General features: G+C 45.1%; 1 pseudogene; it reads right to left on the reverse strand.

The window, feature by feature from the left end:
* Positions 1-21,581, reverse strand: part of LOC144821664 (uncharacterized) — a 35,023-nt pseudogene that overhangs the window by 5,640 nt on the left and 7,802 nt on the right.

Below are 21,581 nucleotides of genomic sequence, written 5' to 3' on the forward strand. Positions count from 1 at the left end.
ACAAATTCAGCCCCAACATCATTTAAACACAGCACCCTCAAGATGACGCCAGGACAGAAGTTTCAAACACAAGTAAACAAAACCGTTCTCATGATCTGATTGTGAAAAGCAATAACACAGCTAACCTCAAAATACACAGTTCTGAGAAAACGTGGTTTATAATCTTTTGTGAAAACTGTCACTAGACAAACAAACCTCCTTTTGCTGCAGCATTATTCACCTGTTAACTTTTTTAGTTGTTGCATGAAAACGTCTGGGTACATAAAGACTTCAGATTCCCCAACATCTAAAGAAAGCACCCTCAAGTTAAGCACCAGGAGCAACCATGACAGAAGTTCCACAAGTAAACAAAACAGGTCTCATGATATGTTTGTGAAAAGCAGTAACTCACAGCTAACATCAAAATGCACAGTAGTACCAAAACATGTGGTTCATGTTTGCAGCAGGGATATTAGTCAAAACCAACTGTGGCATCTCAAGAACCATCTGGTTCTGTAACAAGAGATCAGCTCCTTCCCTATCCAGGTAAAATTTTGTGTATTTGAGTCCGAGATCATGTTGAATGCTTATATATAGAGGCTTGTCACATCCAGTGTGACAAACCATAGCTCTTCTGACCACTCGAAGTCTTTCAGTTTTGTGAGGATGTCCTTACTGTCCTGGATAAACGATGGTAAATCCTGGACATGTTTATTCAGTTTGAGGTCAATGAATTCGGCTAACTTTTCCGTTGCTGAACCTATTCCAGATATAATAGGTCGCCCTGGGGGAAAGTTACAATGTTTTTGGACTTTCGGGAGGATGTAAATACAGGGGGATTTAGGGTTAGCAATCTTCAAGTACCGATATTCAAGATCGCTGAGGAAACCCATGTCTTTCCACTCCATTAGTTTAGAATGAATTGCAACCATAAGAGGCCCTATAGGGTTACTTGATACTCGTTCATAACATTCGGAGTCCCCTAGTTGCCTTTCGATCTCATTCTTATAGTCCGAGAGGTACATTACAACGACGTTACCGCCTTTATCCGCCTCCCTGATAATTAGGCTTTTGTCATTTCTTAATCTCTTAAGGGCCTCCCTTTTCCCTTTGGACAAATTATATTGCAGATTCCGACGGTCCCTGTTCTCCCTCTCAAGTTTGTAAAGACCCTCACTCACCCGTTCTGTAAAAGTATCAATGTTACGATGGTACACACCGGGCTAGAATTTGGTTTTGGGGTGTAAACCACTGTCGGCCAACATGTTCTCAAAAATATTGTGTTCTACACGTATAGTGTCCAAATATACTTCAATATCCTCGTTAAGTGTTGTGAGACAGTGCAAATTTTTCTCTTCAGCTATAGACATAGGAGCAGTACCACTTGCCCCCCAGAAAATACAGTGCGTGAAGCCTTGTCACTGAAGAAATCTTTTAATTTTAATTGTCTTGCAAACTTGAATAAATCAACATGGACATTAGAAAAATCCCCATCCTGGGTGGGGCAAAACCCCAATCCCTTAAAAAGTAAATTCTTTTCATCCTCATCCAGCATTCTGTTAGATTGATTGACCACTTTGAGTTCTAAATCAGGAGAGGTGCTGGTAACATCACCTGTACCAAATCTCCCTACTGCTTCCCCTGATCTTTCATCTTGTTCTTCACCCTTTCGGACCTTCTTAGTGGATCCTCGGTCGAGTCCCCGACTGCCCCCTTGCCCCCTAGCCCCCTCCTCTCCTTGTCTTTTTAGTTGCTGCCTCTTCTTTGCCTGATTGCCACTTATTCTCAATTTGGTAATTTCTTTTTGGAATATGGAGGGACCTTCCCCTAAAGGGTGTCCACCTGAGGCAACATTGGAGGAGATACTGTCAATGGAAGAGAGAGATGTACTACTTGCTGTCCTCAACTCCTCACTCTCTTCCCTCATTCTTTTCTTGTTATTGTCATCTGTTAGAGTAATATTATCAAATCTTTTTGCGAAAGTATAAATGCGGCCCGCTTTATAATCTCTGTCATCCCGTTTAATCTTTCACAATTTATCATCTTTCAGATATGCCGATTACTCTCTATTACTTTTTTCAGAATGTCACAATTTTTATCAACTAATTCAGTGTTTTCACAGGATTCTAGTTCCTTTTCAACAGCCTCTATCTCAGATAGCAATTTGGCCCCCTTTTCAATGGCATGCCTTATCAAGATTTGCATCATGACAAGGGATACACCTTCCAAGTTTGCCTCCCACTCCTTGAGCAGCTCATTGCTTAGATCCTCAAAAGTAGGGAAGATGAGAATGCGCAACCCCCTCGGAACTTTCTTGTTATCAATATATTCCTGTAGGATTACACCATCCCACCACCTCGAAAGTTCTTGCTTTTTGAGGCGTTCGAGTTTCAAAAATAGAGAGCGCTGTCCCACAGTGCTCTGTCCCGGTTGTCCCACCGGGGTAGTGTCAGTGTTTTTCCCAAAGAGATCCGGTGCCATCTCTTCACGTTTATCATCAAACCTTGGCATCTTGCTGAATATGAATGGGTAAGAGTGCTTGCTGGCCCAATCGGATCCCACACATCAGCCCCAGTTCCAATAATATGTCAAACCAATTTCGCAAACAACCCCTGCGTCAGCTGTTGGGTGACGTCACTGTGCTCCAGATCACAAGATACTTCTGAATACTACTAAACCAAGACGGACAAACAATGAAGAACACAAAAGACTCAGGCAAAGCTGTAGGTTTGTTAAACGCACAATTTTCAATGTAACAAACAAATTGAAAGAGAACACCTTTACACATTAAATGACAATTTAGAGCAGTGTATAAGGTATATCGGGTGTCGACTGCGTTTCGATCCATATATGCAATGAATGTATCATCATGAGGACATTTAGAATAAGCATTCCTGTGTGCAATTGCCTGTAATAATTGAGGTTCAATTAGGAAAAGGAAAAGGGGAAAATAGGAAATACAAATAATTAAAAGAGAGCACTGGTTCAGGTACAAGCATAAGAGTAAAATACAGATTAGTCTGTTCCAAGTAGCAAGGTTTGGAAACACCTCATAAATATGGTACAATTACACATTTGCCTTAATGACAAGGTCTGAAGGAGGCCGTGCGAGTTGAAATAAAAACATGGAAGGAAGGAAAATGCATAGACATTCTGCGCTTGGCCGCGTGATGGTGCCTAAGAAATATGAAAAGGCGAGTGATTCCGCTGTGAACTGGGAGAGTGAACGTGCGTCCCTTACGTAAGTTAAGCCGTGAATGAACACTTATAAAGAGAAGCACATACAAGTTGGCAACGCCCGCATGGATAGTAACAAATATGGAACTAAGGGCACGAATGGTGACCAGCCAGACCTGAAGGAATCGCTCTGAAATGGAGATTTATGAGTGAAGGAAAAGGGGGCTTACTCATCCAGTGATGGGAAGGGGAAGGCGCGATGGCTTGAGTAGCCCAATGGGGGAGTGGGCCTCAGCCGATTGCTCCTAAATCCAGATATCGGGTTGTGCTGTAAGGAAAGAATGAGGTCAGGTCTGAAGAATGGTATCTTCAAGTGTATACAAAAAAGATTGGTGGTAGTGTTTCTCTAATGAAAGAGAAACCGTTCGCACATAATTCTAGTACATATCTCAACAAGAACTCTTCTACGTGAAGTATGTTATACACCGTTATGTCAGTGTAATCCAACGAGGTGCTATTATGGCCTGATATACACCCACCACCCGGGGTGTCAAACAGCACAACGTGCCAATATCAAGGAAAAGAGAAACAGGTCAATGCAGCACTACTCAAAGCCTATTATGTTAAATATATTAGTCTAGAATGTCCTGGACTAATATCGTTGATCTATTAATCACAAAATCATATATTATGGATTAGTTCCCACTCATCGATATGAAAAATGTTGAAATGTTAGCAGCAGACTCCAAATTATGGATCCAGACCAGGTATTTTACTTCCAATTCTTTATTTTCATAGACATAAAAAACTTCCCAGCTCACACCGCCGACACGTGTTTTGTCTCATAGAGACTTTTTCAAGGTTGAGGCTCTCTTGTGAGCTGGAAGATGAGCGATTCGACTGGGGGAGGGACATAATGCTGTCTGCACTCTTGATATGTGACTGAAGGGCTTTCTGATAAGAAGACTCCTGTGTGTTGAATAGCTGATCCACTTCTTTGTTAAAGTGACTGTGGAAGCTCCAGTAACATCTCAGCCCCGGCGACTCCTGCGCACCCGCCTCCTGCGCGTCGACTCCCCTCCGCACGTCGACTCCCCTCCTGCGCACCCGCCTCCTGCGCGTGCGTGGCCCGGATGTCAAGTGTAGTGGTAGGATTTGGGGGGGAGAGAGCGCTTACCTAGGTCTGTGTTCCTGGGTTGCAGACAGTAAATGCCGGCTGCCAATATGCGGTAGGGGAGAGCCCTTAGCCAGCTGGGTTTTTATGGTGTGTGGTGAAGCGAGACTGGGTAGAAATTATCACGTGGTCCCTGGATAGAGATGAAAGAGAGACAAGGGATTTTTTGTTGTGTGGTGAAGCACGATTGGTTAGAAATGGTCATGTGGTCTCTGGATAGAGTTGAACGAGGGACAAGGGAAAGTAAGAATGGTGTCAACCATCTTAAGCTGGTAAGGAAGTGACTGAGTGCTAGAGTGTTGAATGCAACTCTGATAGCTAGAGAATGTAGAAAAAATAGATCATGGAGGTGAGAGTAAAAGAGAAAGAAAAGTGAAAAACAGAGAGCCGATTGGATGAAATTCTATACAGTTGCATGACAGTAGCATACTTCCATCTCGCAGGTAACTATCCCAACGTGAACAAGATATTGAGCTAGTTACACAAGTCTGGCAAAATAGACTCTATACCGTTAGCTAAGATCCATTGGTGGAGCTGGGTTAGCTGGGGGGTCCATATTTTACCCTAGTGAAGTGGGGCTATAGCTCATCTAAGGGAGGGGTGTTAAAGCTAGAAAGCCTTGTCTCGGATGGATTAAACCAGATCTTAAGACATGGAGTATCTTGAGCTGTTTCAGGAAAAGTGCCATAGAGTTTGGAGACTAATTTGGAAAAAAACGGTCGATTACATTACAGATGGAACAATGTGTGCAGATACCTGCTCTAGGAACGACAGGTATTTTCAGAATTGAAAATAGCTCTGTCAAAGTTATGAGATGATTACGTCTTCTGAGCATAGAATTGACTGGACGTAATTTGAATTTGCTTGTGATATTCCTTAGAGGCCACATGGGTATTGGCTTTCTTATCAGAACTAAAATATTTGTGCCACAGGATCTCAAAGCATTTGCAAGACTTCTTAAGCAGCAAGAGTTTCTCATTGAACCATTCGGCTGAAGGTTGAGAGCTGAATGCTGTGCCAAAGGTGGAATTCACTCGAGGGCCCTGGTTATCCTGTCATTTAGTCGCTTGTTTGCCGAGTTAATATCCATACTTAGAATGGGTCAATTGGTCACTAGGGCATACGTGCCGGTCTTCAAGGTGACTTTAGCCCATTTTCACACTTTACTTTGCATACCTTCTGTACTGATAGGTATGGCACTACTCAGGGGCAACTGAAAAGGAATGATCTAATGATCAGACCAGATTATAGGGATGGGAACCTCTACTATCACCTCCGAGTTGGAAAAGACTGGGTCCAATGTGTGATCTAAAATGTGTGTTGGGGCGTGGACCCGCTGCAAAAACTGCATTCTTTTCTAGATCCTTAATGAGAATGGAGTCCAGGTTGCAAAAAGCTTCTTTGATATGTAAATTAAGGTCCCCTAGCACTAACAGTTTAGTATAGTGCAGCAAAAAAAAAAGGCAAGATATCTGCTAATGAGGAGATAAAATTGGAAGCCAATCCAGGTGGATGGTAGATTAAAAACCCTGCCAGCGTGCAGTTGCTGAACATTATCAGGGTAAAGAAGGCTGCTTCACAATCTACAAAGTCAATTTCTGAAGAAGTACAACGTATAGCTTGTTTAAAAATGGTTGAAATCCCACCTCTCCTTTGTGACCTGCTATCTGCCTAACTGTCAAATAACCAAGCAGGATAGCAGCAAGAATATATTCTGCAGAGTTTTCAGTAAGACAGGTTTCTGATAAAAATAGACCATCCAGCTTTTGGTCTGTAAGAATATCAAAAATCTCGGCATTGTGTTTAGGGGAGCGATCGACAATTCATGGAATAACAGCGGGCCAACTGAAATGAGTGCAGAGGTTTTTTTTCTCCAGTGGGGGACTCTGTAAGTTGGCCCAACAAGGTAAAACCACACTTGCCCCACCCTGAGGCTATATGAGAAGTAAGATGGGAGCAAGCTGAAGGATTTCTCTAGCTGTATAGCATCTTATTTTGGATACCTAAATGACAGTGGTCCTGGCCCCTGATACCATACAAGGTGCAGAAGGGCTTCCCTTAGGCACACCTTTGGCGCGCCAAGACCTCATCCGCGCCAAGGCCAGGATTAAGTAGTCCGCCTTCAAAGGGGGTGGCTATGGTGTAGGAAATGTTGCAAAAACTCAAGAGGGCCAAAGAAAGCATGAGCAGAAGCCCAGCAGTCCAATACCTGTCTGGAAATCTTACCTTCCAGATAGAAGATACTAGCAAAATTAAAATATAATTCAAGCAGCAAAGACAAAGTAAAAGTGAGTAAAATAAGATAGAAACTAAATTTAAAAACCAATGTTGTCACGCAGCAATGACTGCCAACCTCAGCAGGAGCCAGGAATCTCCAGGCGCATTATCACTACAAGGAAAGTAAAATTGCTATTGAGTGCAGGTGCAGAGCAATCCAAAGAAATGCAATCTGGTAGTGTTAAATGCTCCTACCAGACCATGCACCCAGTTATCCCCAGTGTCCGATACCTAGCTGTGAGTTTCAAAGCCTGGAGGGGCTGAGTTTAGTCAGGCGCTTTTGCTTTTAATGGGGAGGGCCCCTGGCTCACTGGCAGCATGTGCGGGCCGCAATCTCTGGTGAAGCAGCTGTACCTCCAGTCAAGGGCGCAACTACGTCTTAAGTTCGGGGGGAGGCTAACATGTCAAATGAAGTGGCATAGCTTATGTTAATCAATGGGGCGGGGCTGCAATTGCAGACAATCAGGAGCTGGTAATGCTCAGGCCAAGTTGAGAAAAAGAAGTGGCAAATTCTGCATTCGATATTGGAAAACAATTAGAGCATACATTTTTGTTAATTTGATGCATTTATTTGCTATTGTCCTATGAAAAAGGGACTGAGTGTAATGAAAATTTTATTAAAGTCCACTTCAATACATTTTCCTACAAAACACTTAGGAACACAATAGAATCAATTTTCACAATGCCATTTCAAGGTGACCACCCTTTTTTTGCCAGTTCATCAATAATTGCTTCTGTAGGAGGACAGTGTGCTCATGAAATGTTTATCATTGCAAGTCCAGAGAGTCGTTTAAGTCCCATTGTTGACCGAAGATAGGTTTTCAGTCTGCGAAGACAACCGAAGCACCTTTCCGGGGATGTGGTTGTCATTGGCAAAGTGGCAAATAATTTTAGCAGGCAGTATATGTTGGGAGAGAAATCAATGTGAGCATGACTTAAGGTATTCATTATATTCCCTGGCCTTTCTTCAATAGGTACCTTCAGCCATGTCATTACCCGTGTCCTATTTATTTTTTAAATCCTCTCATGTGCCAGGTAAATCATCCTCGTATATGTTAAAAGCATCCTTCACGTTTTTAAAAGACTCCTAGTTGACAGTCCTTGGTACCAGATACTGCATTGTGCACGCCTTTTTCACATGGCGGCTGAATCTTTCTGACAATTCATTCAATACATTGTCTATAAATGGTAAAAATATTGAAATCCTATAGTAAGCCTCAGGATCACTAGTCATGTAATCGTCCCGTTGTGTCTGCCAGCCAGTAAGGTGTGGCATGGTCAGATGTTCCCCTGCTGTGGTTTAGGCTTTCACAACAAATTCATTAAATGCTTCTTCAGCTTGAATCACCTGTTTGACTTTTTCAATCTGTCCAATGCACTCAAAATATCTATATTAGGATTTTGGAGTGCAGCTGAAACAGGAAGCAGTAGCCCAGAAAATCATGTCAGGATGTGTAAAGCAACAATGAAGTTATGGGACTGAACAGCTGCAAGAAATTGCTCAGGCTTGATAGAGACGTGATCATGCCAGTCTGAGATCTCAATCAGAGAGTCCACCACAGCTGGGAACAAATCAACAAAATGAATAACAGATGTATTCCTTTCAACCCACTGTGTCTCACATAAACCACTAAACAGTTTATTTTTGTATTTGGCAAAGTAGAAAATTTTTAATTTAGGGCAGCCATCCTTTTTGCTGAGCCTCTTACAAAATTAGATACTACTTAAGTGTTGAAAGGCAGTAATGGGTTTGACGTATATCACATGATTGTCAAATCACAAGGTTCAGTGAATTACTTCCACAATGTACATAAAATGCCTTTGGCACACACTCTGGAGCACAACCATAGTATGTTTGCCCACGCATACAATCAACATTCAATCAATCAATCAATCATGGACATTTGTATAGTGCGCTACTCACCCGGTAGGGTCCCAAGGCGCTGGGGGGGAGGGGTCCGCTACTGCTCGAAGAGCCAGGTCATGAGGAGCTTCCTGAAGGAAAGGTGATCCTGTGCCAGTTGAAGGTGGATGGGGAGGGAGTTCCATGTCTTGGCTGCCAGGTAGGAGAAGGATCTTCCCCGGCGTTGGCTTTACGAATGCGTGGTACGGCGGCGAGGGCGTGGCTGGTCGATCGTAGCTGGCGGGTGGGCACGTAGAAGGTCAGGCGGTTGTTGAGGTACTTGGGGCCCAGGTCATGGAGGGCCTTGTGTGCGTGCGTGGGTGAGGAGCCTGAACATAATCCTCTTGCTGACGGGGAGCCAGTGCAGGTCTCTCAGGGGGCCAGAGATGTGGCTGTGTCGGGGGATGTCCAGGACGAGTCGTGCGGAGGCATTCTGGATGCGCTGGAGTCTTTTCTGGAGTTTGGCTGTGGTTCCGGCGTAGAGGGTGTTTCCGTAGTCCAGGCGGCTGGTGACGAGTGCCTGGGTGACCGTCTTCCTGGTTTCAGTGGGGATCCATCGGAAGATCTTACGGAGCATGCGCAGCGTTTTGAAGCATGAAAATGAGACGGCGTTGACTTGTCTGGTCATCGAGAGGGAGGAGCCCAGGACGAAGCCCAGGTTGCGTGCGTGGTCCGTTGGTTTGGAAGTGGTGCCCAGGGCAGGGGCCACCAGGAGTCGTCCCAGGCGGAGGGCGATGATCCTAGGATGAGGACTTCCGTCTTATCTGAGTTCAGTTTCAGGCGGCTGTTCTTCATCCACTCGGTGACGTCTTTAATCCCTTCGTGCAGGCTGGTTCTGGCGGTGGCGGGGTCGTTGGTGAGGGAGAGGATCAGCTGGGTGTCATCGGCGTAGGAAATGATGTTGAGGTTGTGTTCGCGTGCGATGGCTCCGAGAGGGCTCATGTAGATGTTGAAGAGGGTTGGGCTGAGTGATGATCCTTGTGGTACGCCGCAGATGACTTCGGTGGCCTCGGATCTGAACGGGGAGAGGCGGACTCTCTGGGTTCCTCTGGGGAGGAACGAGATGATCCATTCCAGTGCCTTCTCTTGGACTCCGATGTTGTTGAGGCGCTGCACTAGGGTGCGGTGGCAGACAGTGTTGAACGTTGCAGAGAGGTCCAGGAGGATGAGGGCTGCTGTTTCCCCGTTGTCGAGCAGGGATCTGATGTCGTCAGTGGCTGTGATGAGGGCGGTCTTGGTGCTGTGGTTGGCTCGGAAACCGGACTGCGATGGGTCGAGGGATCCATTCGTCTCGAGGAAGGCGGCAAGCTGTCTGTTGACGGTCTTCTCGATGACTTTGGCAGGAAAAGGGAGGAGCGAGATGGGGCGGTAGTTCTTGAGGTCGGTGGGGTCTCCAGTAGGTTTCTTCAGGAGGACGCTGAGCTCGGCATGCTTCCAGGTCTCCGGCAACGTGGCGGTGTTGAAGGAGGTGTTGATGACGACCCAGAGTTGGGGTGCGATGATGAAGTTGGCCTTATTGAAGATGTGGTGGGGACAGGGGTCGGTTTGTAATCTGGAGTGGATGGTGTTCATCGTGCGGGTGGTGTCTTCGGTGCTGACCGGGGTCCAGGCGCAGAGGGTGGTGATGGGGGGCGTTGGTTTGGTGGTTGGGGTGCGTGGTAGGTGCGCCGAAGCTGTTGTGTATATCGGCGATCTTGCGGTGGAAGAACGAGGTGAATGAGTCGCAGAGGTCTTGCGAGGGAGTGATGTCGTTGTTTCCGGCGCTGGGGTTGGAGAACTCTTTGACGATGCTGAAGAGTTCCTTGCTGTTGTGGGCGTTGTTGTCCAGTCGTTCTGTGAATGCTGTCTTCTTGGTGGTGCGAATCAGCTGGTGGTGTTTGCGGGTGGCGTGCTTGAGGGCAGTCATGTTGTCTGTGGTGCCAGGCTTTCTCAAGGGTGCGGCAGTTCTTCTTGGAGTTCTTGAGTTCGTCGGTGAGCCACGAGGCTTTCCTGCTGCCGGGTCTGCTGGGAGGGTTTTACAGTGGTGCGAGGTCATTTGCGCAGTTGGTGAGCCACTGTGTGAGGTTGCTGGCTGCTTCGTTGGGGTCTGTTGTGCTGGCGGGAGGGTTCTGGCGGAGGGAGGTGGTGAGCTGCTCGGTGGTGATCTTGCTCCAGCTTCTGCGAGGAATCTGTTGCGGGTGGTGGTGGGTCGTTGTTCTTCTGAAGCTGAAGTGGATGCAGCTGTGGTCAATCCGGTGGAGTGGCTGAAGGAGATGTGCTCGCTGGAGGAGAAGACGGGGTCAAGCGTGTGGCCGGCGTAGTGGGTGGGGGTGTTCACCAGTTGCTTGAGTTCGAGGTTGGCGAGGTTGTCCAGTAGGGTGGGGGTGTTGCTGTCCTTGTTGTTCTCCAGGTGGAAGTTGAGGTCCCCTAGGAGGATGTAGTCAGCGGAGGGGAGTGCGTACGGGCTGATGAAGTCTGCGATGTCTTCGCTGAATTGTGTGCGTGGTCCCGGGGATCTGTAGATGAGGGTGCCTCTGAGGGTGGTCTTGGGATCGGTGTCGGGATCGGAAGTGGAGGTGTTCGGTGGCGGTGAAGGTGTCATCGGGGTTGGTCGTGATGTGGATGGTGTTCTTGTGTACGATGGCGATGCCTCCTCCAGTCTGGTTGACGCGGTCCTTCTGGGTGATCTTGTATCCGTCCGGGATGGCTATGGCGATGTCGGGCGCTGAGGAGGCGTTCATCCAGGTTTCTGTAAGGAAGGCGACGTCTGGTTATGTTGTGTCGAGCAGGTTCCAGAGTTCAATGGCATGTCTGTGGACGGAGCGGGTGTTGAGCAGGATGCACTTGAGGTGGTTGCTGCTGGTGCTTGGCTTGTCGGGTGCGGTGCAGGTCCGGATGCAGGTGAACTTGCAGGCTTGGCAGGTGAAGGGTCCGTGGGTGCGTTTCGGGGCGGCTCGGTAGCAGGCCGGGTTCCGGCCGGGGTTGAGTGCGTTGAGGGTGGCGGCGTCGTAGGTCCGTCGTGTGGGCTGGTGCCCTCGGGGGCCAGTGGTCCTGGCGCGGACGGGCACAGACGGGCTTGCCTTTAGCGCGCCTTCGGCGCACAATCGGTGCGCCCGCTGCGCTCCCGTGCGGCGACCTCCATAAATGGCCAAGTGGGAGGGAGGAGCAGCTGGGAGGCGGGAGCGGGGTGGCCAATGGGCGGGATACAAAAAGAAAATTGGGTGGGGCCACAGGGGAGCAGCGGCGGGGGGAGGGGGAGAAGCGGCGGGAAGAAACACGGAGTCGGCGAAAACAGAACAGTAGATTGGCAGAAACAGGGGCATAGGCTATGACACACAGAAAAACAAAATACAAAATACTTTACTAAACACAGGGGCACAGGCTAAGGCGCAGGCTAAAGATACTGGCAGCAGCACTCCAGGCACACGGCTGTAGCGAGGCATCAGAGGAGGGGTCACTCACGGGGGGGAGCCACGCGGTGTGTGGAGCGACCAGCCCTGCAGTCAGGGACAGGTTACAGCTCACCACAGTGCGGCAACCTCCATAAATGGCCAAGTGGGAGGGAGGAGCAGCTGGGAGGCGGGAGCGGGGTGTCCAATGGGCGGGATACAAAAAGAAAAGTGGGTGGGGCCAAAGGGGAGCAGCGGCGGGGAGCGGGGAGGGGGAGAAGCGGCGGGAAGAAACACGGAGTCGGCGAAAACAGAACAGTAGATTGGCAGAAACAGGGGCATAGGCTATGGCACACAGAAAAAGAAAATACAAAATACTTTACTAAACACAGGGGCACAGGCTAAGGCGCAGGCTAAAGATACTGGCAGCAGCACTCCAGGCACACGGCTGTAGCGAGGCAGCAGCGGAGGGGTCACTCACGGGGGGGAGCCGCGCAGTGTGTGGAGCGACCGGCCCTGCAGTCAGGGACAGGTCAGGTCATATGTTTCTTAAGAAGTGAGAATTTACTTTACTTTCCAATTCCGACCCCTGTTGCATTCTGAAGCTCTTAAAAGCCAAGAAAATATTCATATACAGATGTGCCTTCTATAAAATGATTTAATAGAACAAGTTGCTCAGTAGTGGCACTGTCAGTTCTCCCATCTGCTAAAATGGCAAAACATCTTGCATTGTTTGCGCGTTCCACCCCTCTGTTTCTAACTAGAATGTTGCAAGCAGAGATAATATCATTCTGAATCTTCCAACTTGTGTAGGTTGCATTGGAAGGACATGTTGCCAGATGCCATGCCAAAACTTAATCAACAGCTTGAAGTCGTAGGCGCAGAGCAGCGTGGAAATTGCCAATATTCTCTTGAGGTACCTTTGATGTAATAGGTTGCCCACTGTCTCTGTGTCCTCAAACAGCTGTACCTTGTTTGGTAGAATGGAGTACTGATTCCACTATTCGCACAAGTCATTTTCTGTTTTCCAAAATAGTTTTCTTCCAGTTGGTCTTGATCATAGTAACAGCAACAGACTTCCCTTCAAAAACAGATGAGAACTTAGCTGCTGCTGTCATACTCTATGAGATAAATGGAGGAAGCAGGGGAACAAAAATCACTTTGTGCAATTTTCCATTTTGTTAAGGGCTGAAGCACTCAATTCCCCACAGCTTTATGAGAACTTCTACCAACTTCTTTATGGGAAAAGAGTACACATATCTTGCAGAAGGCTCCTTCAAGTTTAGCACTGTAGGCAAGCCAAGACCGATAGATTTTCAACCAATCATTTTGAAAGCGACGTGTTTGAGTTCCCAGCTGAACTACTGGAAACTTGTATGATGTCTGGTGTCCAGGAAAAGATCAAAAGTTGGTAGCATTACTCATCTGCGTTTCATGGTGAAACTGTGCTGAGTCTTGAGACAACTATGTGTTCTCCTATATCAAAGTTGTATGAACTCTATGACTGTTTAAAACATGGACTGGTAGTTGTTTGTGTACTTGTGGTTGTATTTGCAAGAGACTCAGAATCAAGCAATGCTAAATGTTCTTCTGGATTATAGTCGGAAGCTGGCAGGGCAGGTTCTTCATCTAACTCAGAACCTGCTGTCAAAGGATCTGTGTGGCTTGCCGATGAGAAATTCCCTATCTTTAGTCGCTTAACATTTTGTGGTCCAGAGCCTCTGGTGTTCGGTATCCTGCTGTGTGCGGATGGCGATTGCTAGGGAGATATAGAAAGGTCTTCAGGTAAAATACTTCTTTATTACAAAACCACTGGGGCAAAATAGAATATAATTTTTTGCAATAAAACATCATAAAAATCCAAGAAATACAAGTTAAACATCCAATAAATCTCTAAATTACCCTACACTCTAAGCAAGCTAGAAGTACCCTGGTCTTCTGTGCAATTATGATACCACACACTTACCATATGTCTAAACTTCAAAGAAATGGCTGCAATTTCTTATAATATGAAAAGGTCCAATGCTAATCTGCCCCAAACAATTCTACAAAACCATCTGGATATGTAATAAGAGGATTACAGTTTCCAATGTTTAACGCAAAGACTAGGAACAGGCCTCAAAAATACTTTGTATCCACACAACGCTAGCAGCAGCGGACCACAAGTCTTAGCACGTCAAATCAGTCTGATAAAGTTTAGTGTCCTGTGCATGCGCTTCCGGCACTTGCCACCTTTCAGTGCCACTGGAGAGTAGAGAAAAGGAAATTCTTTGAAACAAAGGTGCACTAGGAAAAACGTTCAATTTTGCAAGATTAAGTCCATCATCTTGCTTTATTATTCCAAAATATTGCACAGATTTTTTTTAAATCAGCCAACGCGTTTTGTTCCTGGATGCCTAAGAACTTCTGGAATGAAACAGTCACATAAAAGACAATATAAATCACCACATATAAAGCAAGTAAAATGGCATTACATAGTTACATATAAAGACACAACACATCTGCACACCCTAAAATACAGGTTTTAGTCACGTAACTCACCACACAAAAATCAGACTAGAAGTAGTTTACTACTAAGGAACCACCAAGTAGATATAATTGAGGTAATCAGAAATCCCATAAAGAGCCCAAATAGTATAAACTTTCATACTAAACACACCCACTTCTATACAGGTATTAATTACATATAAAATTATATACAGCATCCAATCCAACCTCATGTGAGTGTACAATGAAAACTTACATTTAAGTAGGTCAGCAGCATAATAATAAAAAAGGAGGGGTAACACAAACGCAAACTGATTGAACTGTGTGCACGTATTGGGAGGACAATTAAGCTCTACTAATTTTCAATGATAATAAAGATTCCAAATCACTAGTGTAGCATTTCAGCCACTCTATTTCTCATATAGTGCATTGTATTCACAATACCGTAGAATATTAGTTGTTGTACCATCCTATGGCAATCGTCATGTCACAGGGTTACATTCATCCCATACATAGATGGTGTACAGGGACCATATCATGCCCCAGATCGAGACGTATGCAGGTGAGAATTGTTTAGCACAATCATGTAAAAAGCCTTGCGTTTTGGGCATAATAGGTAAAGTCGCAATAAGACCAGCATTAGATAAACAGCACCCCTCCCTCTGGTCACCCCTCCCAATGTTCACCCAAGATAGCCAACCTTCCACACAGACATTGCCGAATAAAATGTAGAATTCATCACCATATCACAGGAATTGTTAGCCTTAAGACCCGAGGAATACCTCCTCAAGTTTGTGGATACTCCAAAGTAGTTAAAAATTGAACAGGCATATCAAACTCAAATAAGTATATTCTTCATAATGAGAGTTAATTGATTTATTTTATAATTGAATTTCCACAAGAGCCATATCACAAGGCATATCTATACATGTTCTCACTACCACCATTAAACATTCAAATGTAAATTGTTTGTCCGATTCTGACAAACAAAAAGGCGGGCATGAATAAACACAACAAACCATCTATCTACATCACACAAAAGAGACATAAATAAAACAAATAAGTGTTTATCCTAATGTTCGATCTTGGCCACGCCGGTACCAAAAGGATTTCATTCATACAGTCACACATAATATGCCAAAACGGCCCAATGTCCCCTCTGTCTTGATACCCTCTAATCCCGCCTTTTGTACATCAATAGACATCCATTCCGTATGAACTTACCCGAGTACTGAGAACTATCAAGTATATCCTGTGGTCTTTGTTCAAAAAGAGATGCCATATTTGCATGTTTTATAGATCAAATGAACGTGATGTGGTGCACCTACGTGAACCCGAAATGTGATGTCGGTTACGTGATCAGGGGAGCAACCAAGGACGCTATGATAGAATGGCAATCGTGCTCCAAAACAACAATGTGTACTGTGTAAAATGCACAATTAGACACCGATGTCGTCTATGATTAAATATCCAGCCTAATATGTCAAACAAGGTAGAAATATATATTAGAGCAGAATCAGGTAGGTGAGTCATTTGTAATATATTCTATATATCTGATATGGTACGGCTACTTGAACTGGAAATATGACGCCGGTCAATTGATAAGGGGAGTAAACAAGGACGTAATGATGGAGTGGTAGTCGTGCTCCACAATCCCATTATGTTCTGTATAAAATACACCTTCAAACACCAATGTCGCCTACGATTACATATCCAGCATAATTTATCAAGTAAGGTAGAAGTATAAATTAAAGAAAAAGAAAGTAGAGGACTCATTTGTATTATGTTCAATATATCCTGTACCATCCTATAACAAACACTGTAACAGAAACTGCCTGTAGTACAATCTCAATTGAGAGAAGGCATACATATCAAAGATTGAGAAACCTGACACTTGTGTTTGTAGTGAGTAGTTAAGGGTATGGTGACAATACATTAAGCAAGTTGTAAAGAAAGAACCCTTTTTTGACCTAAAAATTTCCTCATTGAATAAATGTAATCCAATCATACATGCAACATTGGGTCACCCGAGAGAGACTCTTATACATAGAACCTACAAACTCAGTTCTGCAAGTTGAGTGCTAAAGCTTAATTGGCACAAAACCTCAAAAGAAAAAACTCTTACATCATTATAACTGCAGAACTCGAGACCCCAGTTATGCATAAAAGTTACTGGTCCCAGTATTTCCTCTGTCAATATCAAAAGCAAATCATTGGAGCTCGTTTTCAGTATTATGGCCCTCAATGGTGGTTCTCAAATGGGAGATACATTTAGCCTCCATCTGTCTTAATGCCAATTCCCTGTCTCCACCCCGTTTTCCAGCACTGACATGATCAATACCATGAAACCAGAATTCAGAGACATCCGGGTGTACACTTCTATAATGTTTTATCATGGGATATCTGACATCTTTACTCATTATAGCCTTACGGTGTTCTTGTATTCGATATTCCAGACATCGTATAGTGCTGCCCATGTAAATCAGTCCACGTTAACAACCCAATACATATACGGCATACGTGGTGTTACAATTAATCAAATGTCTTATTTCCAATTGGCAAGTAATATTATACATAAATGTTTTGGTCTTATTTTTACCGTATGTACAGATATTGTATGTGAAGAAGCCCTGCGGTTTCGATGGCAGCCATGTTCTTTTCCTCTGGGGAGTTATAATGTAGCTCGGGCAAAGCATATTCCTCAAGGATATCCCTCTTCTGTAGGTAATTGCCGGGTTCCTAGTCAGAGAATCCTTAAGACAAGGAACGTGAGCAAGCTGATGCTAGTCTTTTTTCAGAGCGTTAAAATCTTATTACTGTAGGTAGTGTATTGAGTCACAAATCTCAGTCTGCTTTTCTGGGACACATGATATGTCTTGTTTTGTCTCTCCATTAATGTAGTCTCTCTGTCTGCTGTATCCTAGAGTGGGCTTTGTTCAGTACTTTGTATCCATATCTCCTTTTAAGAAATCTTCTTTTGGTCTCTAGAATATTGACTCGATATGTCTCATCCTCACTGCAGTTCATTTTAATGCTGATCATTTCCCCATAGAGGATATTGTTGATTACAGCCCGTGAGTGTGCACTAGAAGCATGTAACACCCCATTGAAAGCTGTTTCCTTTCGATTTAGGGTACTCTGCTCTACCCCATTCTTTACATAAAAATGTAAATCCAAGAAATGTATCCATTCTTTGTGGTATGTCATTGTCAGTTTGACGTTGGATGGATTAATATTGAGGAAGGCAAAGTATTGGTGTAGTGCATCATCCGAGCCTGACCAGAGGCAGATGATATCATCTATGTACCTCCCCCAGAAGACGATGTGTTCAGTCCAGGGGAGGCATGTATGCTAAGAGGGAGCAAACCGGGAACCCATAGCGCTCCCTGTGTCTGTTGGAACCGCTGGTCATTGTGGAGAAAAAAAGTTGTTAGTCACGATGACGTCCATCATCTGCATTATCAGTTCATTGTACTCATAGCAGTCTGCCCCCTCTCTATTCCGATAAGACTGGTCCGCCATGAGTTCAAATTTTTTGTGGATGCAAGTGGACAGAATTTCCACATCAAATTTAACAAAGCAAAGTTCCTCAGAAAAACTAGAGTCCTTGTAATTCACCAGTATGTTCTTACTATTCCTAATATAGGAAGGTAGATTTTGGACATGTTTTTAAAGTCATAAATCCACAAATTCAGACATCCTTTCAGTGGGTGAGCCCACCCCTGAAATAATTGATCGGCCTCGTGGAAACAGCGCACCCTTGTGGATTTTCGGCAGAATGTATATAGAGGGTAATTTGGGATATCTGTCACATAGATAGGGAAATTAATCCTGCATCAGTAGGCATGTGTCTCACCACTCTCTCACTTTGATATTAATCATTGTTATCAACTTCTTGATAGGGTTTCCCCTCAATCAATTTATAACAAGATCTGTTGTTCAATTGTGATCTATCACATTCATAAAATTTAATTGATTTATCACCACCACATTTCTGCCATTATCGGCCTCTCCGATTTACAATATCGTCATCCATACACAATCTACTCAGTATGTATGTATGTATTTATTTGCTTATTTAGCGCAGCTGCCACCCAAAGGGTATCCTGGCGCTGAGACTGCGTCTTTCCTGCGGTAGACTACAATTACATTACTCTGGGGAACAGAAAGGTCTTGAGGTTCTTTTTAAAGGAAGTGAGATCTTGTCTACTCCTCAGCGTCAGCGGGAGGGTGTTCCAAAGAGTAGCGGCCGTGAAACTAAAAGCACGGCCGCCCATCCTCACTCTATTGATCCTGGGGACCGTCACTAGAAACGCGGAGGAGGATCTTAGAAGTCTAGCAGCATGGTACCAGGAAAAAAGATTTTGGAGCGGTATTGGCCAATGTCCATGCAGGGCCTTAAAGACAAGGCATAACGCCTTGAAGGAAATTCTCTGCTCGACGGGTAGCCAATGAAGATCAGCCAATGCGTCGGAAGAAGAGGCAGAGCGAGGACGGGATAGAGCCAGTTTAGCCGCCATATTTTGGATCCTCTGCAGCTTTAAAATCAAAGTTTTGGGGGCTCCCAGAAGTAGTGCATTGCAGTAATCTAATCGACTAAGAATAGAACTGCGCACTACCTCTGCCCTAGCCTCTATGGGGAGGAGCGGTAAGATCTTACGTAGGGCACGGAGTAAGCCCATACAAACCGCTATAGTCCTGTTCACAGAGGCATCAAGCTGCAGGCTGGGTTCAAACAGAACTCCCAGATTGCGGGCTGACTCAGCAGCCTCTACCGTACCTAAGATGGATATAGGCCAGAAGTCGTCCGGAAGCGGCCGGGGGGGTACGGTCTAGGGAGCAATGAAGAACCTCCGTTTTAGATCCATTGAATTGAAGCGAGTTGGCTCGCAACCACTCAGCTGTAGTCGACATACAGCAATGAAAAGTGTCTCTCGATACTGCCTTAGTACCCTCAAATGAAAAAATCAGTTGAGTGTCATCGGCATAATTGATGACAGATATGCCGAATGACTTTATCAGATCCACCAGAGGTCGAAGATACAGATTGAACAAGATCGGGCTGATCGCCGACCCCTGGGGGACACCCTGATCCACTTGTTGTATGGCAAATCGAAAAGGCGGTAGTGCCACTGCTTGCTGTCTGTTGCTGAGATAGGATGTTAACCATCTCAAGGCCAAGCCAGTTACTCCTGTACTCTGAAGACGGCTCAGTAGTACTGCATGGTCCACCGTGTCGAACGCGGCCGACATGTCAAGCAGCACTAAAAATGCTGACTTGCCCATGTCGACACGCGTTCGTAGATTGTCCAACACGGTGACCAATGCAGCCTCCGTGCCGTGAGCCGGTCTGAAGCCGAATTGCGATGTATCCAGGCAGGAGTTGTTCTCCAGAAAGCTGGATAGTGTTCTCGTGACTCACTTCTCTACAACTTTTATTATGAATGGTAAAAGCGAGATGGGCCTATAGTTGGCCGTGCTCGAAGGGTCCAAAGAAACCTTCTTCAGCAGTGGTGTGACAATTGCCAACTTCCAGCTATCTGGGACTACTGCTGTACTCAATGACTGGCAGCAAATGGTGTGGAGCGGAGGAAACAGCTCATCTTGAAATGCCTTCCAGATCTTATGAGGCATAGGATCAAGTGGTGATCCTGAAGACACGCCATTAGCCAGGAGGCAAAATTCCTCCAGAGAAAGGCTAGGAAAGCAGGACAGCTGAGCCGCCGTGGGAGAGGGTTCTACAAGTGGAAACAAGGAAGATACAGACTGACCAGGGATCCGAAGTCCGTTCAGGATTATCCTAATCTTCTCCTCAAACGCAGAGGCCAAAGAATCACACAATTCCTGGGAGACAGGGATAGCCGAGGCAGTACAAGGCAGGTTGGCTAGATTGTCGACCAATTTAAACAGTGCCTGCGATTTGTTAGAGGCCTTGGCCAATGTGTCTGCCAGAAATTGGGCTTTGGCCTTCTTCAGCTGAGTCTTATATTCCTACAAGGTCAGTTTATATGCTGCCTTATCTGACTCCCTGTATTCTCTCCTCCAGAGTCGTTCCGCCTGTTTGCAGCGAAGTTTATGCTGTCCAAGGTCATCAGTGAACCAGGCGTTAGTTCTTCTAGGCCTATCCCTCACTTTCCTTAAGGGAGCCAGATCGTCCAGGGATGTCACAATCTGCTGGCAGTGCCCGTCTCTCCTTAGCAGAGATATTGTGGTTGACTTGTGGTGCAAATTTAGTTGGGAGTTCCATCTTGTACAGTTTCTCTGTAAATTTCTCATAAAAGATATCAATATTGCGATGGTATGCTGTGGTGGGGACACATTTAGACTTAGGCTTTAAGCCACTGTCCGTGTTAAAACTTTGGGTAATGTTAAGGTCCTCCAAGAGTGAGGGCATATCAGTGACCCTCCCCACCTTCAATAGATAACAGGCACTGAATATTTTGCACATAAGGGATAGTGGGAGTCGTGGCACTATGTCCCGCAACAGATACATCCGGCTGGGTGGTTCGTTCAGCAAACAAATCTTTAAATTTAAAGGACCTCACAAATTTGTATAGATCAATATGCACATTGTAAGGTCACCACTCGGTGTGGGGCAGAAATTCAAACCAATACTTAATACTTTCATTTAATCTTTGTCCAACATTTTATCTGATACATTCACAATCTTGAGATCACTATTCTCACTCTCGATAACACTAGGGTTCCATATATGTTCCATATCCTGTAGAGAATGTCCTATGATTTTTTCGATTGAGTTACCACATTCAGATTGTCCACTGTTCCTTCTCTTTGGACCTCCTCCCTATCTTCCTGGTTTTGACAGATCTTTTTTGGTATTGATGTGTGTTGCTCATACGTAATTTCGCAAGTTCCTTTTGAAAGGAGGAGGAACCCTCCCTTAAAGAGTTATCCTGCTGTGCACTGTTTGACGCTGCACTACTTTGTGAGGAAATTGAGATGCTACTCACAGAGCGTGTATCATTGCTTTCGTCCCTATTTCTCTTCCTATTCTCCACACCCTGGACCTTATCATATTTCTTTTCAAAGGTGTAAATACGTCCCTCCTGGTAATCTCTATCATCCCATTTGATTTTCCTTAATTTCTTCTCTTTCAGATACTGTTGATGGTTTTCCTTCACCTTTTTAGGAATAGCTAAATTATTTTCAGTAATAGCTTTGGAATCAACGTCATTTATCTCTTTTTCAATAGCCT

Source organism: Lissotriton helveticus, chromosome 2_2 (genome assembly GCF_964261635.1).
Source record: "Lissotriton helveticus chromosome 2_2, aLisHel1.1, whole genome shotgun sequence".
NCBI lineage: Eukaryota > Metazoa > Chordata > Amphibia > Caudata > Salamandridae > Lissotriton > Lissotriton helveticus.